This window comes from Fukomys damarensis, unplaced genomic scaffold (assembly GCF_012274545.1).
Source record: "Fukomys damarensis isolate Sample0158 unplaced genomic scaffold, DMR_v1.0_HiC HiC_scaffold_18, whole genome shotgun sequence".
NCBI lineage: Eukaryota > Metazoa > Chordata > Mammalia > Rodentia > Bathyergidae > Fukomys > Fukomys damarensis.
Window position 1 is genome coordinate 46,923,425 of NW_022900930.1, and position 4,112 is coordinate 46,927,536.

General features: G+C 54.6%; 1 protein-coding gene across 2 annotated transcripts in view; it reads left to right on the forward strand.

Annotated features, from left to right (window-relative positions):
• Window positions 1-4,112, forward strand: part of Ptk2b (protein tyrosine kinase 2 beta) — a 129,031-nt gene that overhangs the window by 12,422 nt on the left and 112,497 nt on the right. Inside the window, exon 1 of one of the 2 annotated variants that reach the window (XM_010623532.3) lies at window positions 9-48. The exons of the other annotated variant lie outside the window; for it this stretch is intronic. The gene's annotated coding sequence lies outside the window, so the exon portion shown is untranslated. Of the gene's footprint in view, window positions 1-8; window positions 49-4,112 lie in introns of those variants that run through there. 2 annotated transcript variants of the gene reach the window in all.

The window sequence follows — 4,112 nt, forward strand, 5'->3', positions numbered from 1 at the left end:
GCGCTCCCGCCCTGTGAGTCCCCTCCTGCGACTCGCGGCCGAGCCGAGGTCAGGACTGGAAGGCCGGCAGGGGTGGAAGGGGTTGGAGGGGGCGATAGTTCCTGCTTTCGGGGTACCTGGACCCGCCCAGGACTTCCTGCAAAACAAGCGACTGACCTGGAAAATCGGAGCTGAGCGAGCCCGGAGCTCGCTAGCGTCCCGCGGGGTGTGTGTGTGTGTGTGTGTGTGTGTGTCTATTTTGAGTTATTTTGAGACTAAACGGTGTTACCCCCTTTCTGCCTTCTTCACTACTCTGCCTGGGAGCTGGGGCCGTACTCGATGGCGCACAGATCCGGAGCCACTAACCCAGTGGGGGTTCCAGTCCAACTTCAGCTCCGGCCCAAACCTCGGCCCTGCCCCCTGCCTCTCCTCCTGCCCTTGGGCTCTCCCGGGGTCACGCTCCCCACCTGCTTCCTCCCCCGTCGGGCCATTTTCTTAATCCCCTAACTGGGCTCTGTGACTGTGTGTGTGTGTGTGTGTGTGTGTGTGTGCGCGCGCGCGCGCGCGTGCGCGCTTGTGACTGTGTGTGTGTGTGTGTGTGTGTGTGTGTGTGTGCGCGCGCGCGCGCGTGCGCGCGTGCGGTGGGCAGTAAAGTTAGAGCTGTTTGGAAGCTTCCCTCTGGATGCCCGCAAGAGTTAAGCTCTGTGCTGCTCACCCCTGCTGCCAGGCTGTGCGTGGGCAAAGTTCGGGTGGGTGAACACGGAGCATATGGGTGGTGTTCTGAGGCCCATCAGCCTGGGCCACCTACCCCAACCCTAGCCATATGGCACCGGCAGCTCCCGCACCCCGGACTGGGAGTGAGACCCTGTGCTCTGTAGGGGCCGGGTCTTGATCCAGGGTTGGGCTGAGCCAGGACTTGGGAGCCAGAGGCAGAAGAGCTTGAAGCAGCCCAGCAGCTGGCCTGGAGCCCACCGAGGCAGGGCCCATGGTGTGAGAAGGTTGAGGGCTCCCAGGGGCCCCTCCAGCTGCCCTACACCCCTGCCTTTCCCTGCTGCCAGGGGAGGGTAGGGAGAGGATGCCTCAGTGAAAAAGTGACTCAGGAAGGAAGAGAGGAAGGAAGTGGTCATATTCGGAGGACCAGCTCTGGCGGGACAGCCTACATTCATCCTCTGACTGCCCTCCTACCTGCAGCCAGGTGCCAGGGGCAGGGAGACTGAGTCTGAGCCCGCCTCTCCCAGAGGGGGCCTAGGGCTCCAGGGGGTCAGGGTGGCCGAAGGCTTTCCCGCAGTAGGAACTGTAAATGGCGAACTGAAGGATGGATAGGAGTTAGGGAAGGAAAGAGGGTGAAGACAGCGCTGGATGGAAAGTGCACAACGCTGCCGCTGCATTGGGAAGCAGCAGGAAGGCAGCTCCTCACACCCTGGAAAAACGGAAGTAGCTGGGCTCCTTGGGAGCCTTGAATGCAGGGCTGGGGGAAACTCGGGAAGGAAAATATCAGGTCCTCCAGGGCCTGGGAGCTGTGCTCAGGCTGCCATGGCAACTCCTCTTGGAGCAAAGCTTGGGACCCAGAGCCAGGCTGGAGACTCCCAGTGTGCCTGGACTTCAGGACAGAGTTGCCAGATGTGGCAAAGGAAAACATGGGACTCTCAGATGTAAGTTTCAAATAAGCAAAACTGACTTATTTGCTTTCAGTGTAAGTATGGCCTGGGACATATGTGGGACTTCTCATACTCAGACATTATTTGTTGCTTATCTGAAATCCAGACTTAACTGGATGTCTCATACCAACCTGGCAGCCTCTTCCAGGAGAGAATGGAGGCTGATGCTATGCTGCGAAGTCAAAGCTGGGAACTGCCCTGGTGCCAAGCCTGGGACATATTTATCATATTAAGCAATCTTCCTGGATTCTGTCCGGAGGCTCCTTTGCTGATTGATGATTTAAAAAAAAATGAATTCCTCAGTCATGTACACAGCTGGAGGAGGATGGTACCTCAGAAAAAAGTTAGGGCTCATAGCCCAGTGGATCTGGATTCAAATCCATGTAAACCAGGTAGCTTCTCTGAGCCTAAGACTTTACAGACCCAGGCTGCTGGGAGCATCCATGCGCGAGGGTACATACAAATTGTGCATGTGGCACTTGCACCTTGACAGATGGTGACCCATGCGACATCCAGAGTGCTGAGGGCTCAGTCATTTCTGTGTGTAATAATTGCACGCTTAGAGGTCTCAGGGGAAATCTGCTTCCGGTGAGAGAGTGGAGTGGGAGCAAGGACATAACTATTTTCGCGGGGCCTCCATCCCCTTCCACATGGTCGTGGCTGCCTGGAAGGTGGCAGGTGGGCAAAAAAGGGGTAGCTGCAAGGTCAATTAACCGAAAGGAAATGTGAATAAATGAAAGAATCCACATAAAGCTCCTAGCACGGTGCCTGATACGCCAAATGTACCATGAAATTAGGCTTTCATTATTCCTAGTTTTATAATGAGTTCCTTGTTAGAAAAATGGAGCTTGGGGATAGATGGGGAGAGGGTGCCTCATGAACCACATTTGGACTTTAATGAGAACCTTTGCAAGTACAAATTAGGGCCCCCTGAGAGGGAACCTGGAGGAGTTAAGAATTTGTTAAGAGAAAGAGGAAATGGAAAGTGTGTCTCCCTTGTAGCAACTGCTGGGTTATAAATGGTCCCTCTTTCCAGGAGTGAATCTTGCCAACCTCCTGCCCTGTGATAAATATTTTGTCCCCAGTTACTTAGGGCAGCACTAATCAAGCTGTGTGCAGAGAGACTCAGTGCCGTGAAGTAGAGGTGCTCACCGAGGAGACATTCAAATGAGTCGTGCTGTGCACACTTGCATGGTCAAAGTTACGATAAGTCCTGCAGAGAAGGCGGAGGTGTCACTGGGCCCCCCTAGTATTCTCTGAATTTGGCTGTAGGATCTTGCAGGTTCTTAAGGGAAATAACGTTCCACACTTGGTGAATGTGGGTTTGGGTATAGTTCGAGGACCACGCAGGTCTCTCAGGAGGCATTGTTCCTACCATAACTAGCCAGCATGGGCTTACTTCATCCTTGACTCTGCTATGCCCAACTCTTAGGAGATCTTCAGGGAACGAACTCTCCACACGACATCCCACCTTCACCATCCTTCACAGGCATGGGCTCCTGCCTGTCAGCCCAGCCCCTCCCTGCAGCTTGTGTCCATATCCTGTGGTTTAGAGACCCTCGTCTCCAGCATGACCTGGCCTGGTGGGTCTCTCAGTCCCTGGTGCCGTGCATCCCGAGACCCCATGGCCCTGGCCCACCTGGTGACTGGGACTCAGAGGTGGCCATCTGATGAGTGACAGGAGCAGAGATGCACAACTGAGACCAGCATGGAGGGGAAGAGCAGTCTGGCTGGCTCAGGGATCAGGTGTTTCTCGTAGTTTGGACCAGTTTCAGGGCAAAGGAGCAAGAGTGGAGGAACTGCCAACACTGACATGCATTTTCTGCCCAAGCAGTCAGGTTGCCAAGAAGCCAGTGTCGGAGTCGATGGCCTGGGCTCCAGCCCCAGCCCCGGGTCTCCCTGTGTGGCCATTGGTGGGTCATTCAGCCTAGGATTCCTCCTCTGTAAGTTGGGGATGGTGACAGGGCTTTGGTGCAGGAGTGAGGTGGTATGCACTGAAGTAATGTTCAGTATATGAATAGAGATGACACTCACCACCACCCTGGGCAGGAGGGGTTACCCCGTCGTGCACTGGATCACAGAGTGTGCAGTGGAAGGGGCTGTGGACCTGTGCCAGCACTTCGGAACCATTAGTCCAATAGTTTAACATTTCATGTAGCCTGATGCTTTACTGATCTCCATTATGTGAAACACAAAGGATTCGTCTGATGGCAGGCACACAGCAGCTTCTGAACAAGGTCTGCTGTCCTGTATGATGACACTTTGGGCTGTATCCGAGCCTGTGGGAAGCACTTTTTTATTCCCGAGGATTTAGGCCATTTTCTAAGGGGTCTAGCCCTTCAGCCTCCAAAGATACTGTCCACAGATGCCCACCAGGCCCTGAATCTGGTTGATCCCTTAGCGTTCAGAGGGCTGTGAGGAGGGAGAAAATGGAGGCTCCACTTTTAGGGACCTTTTCATACTGCGTGCAAAGCT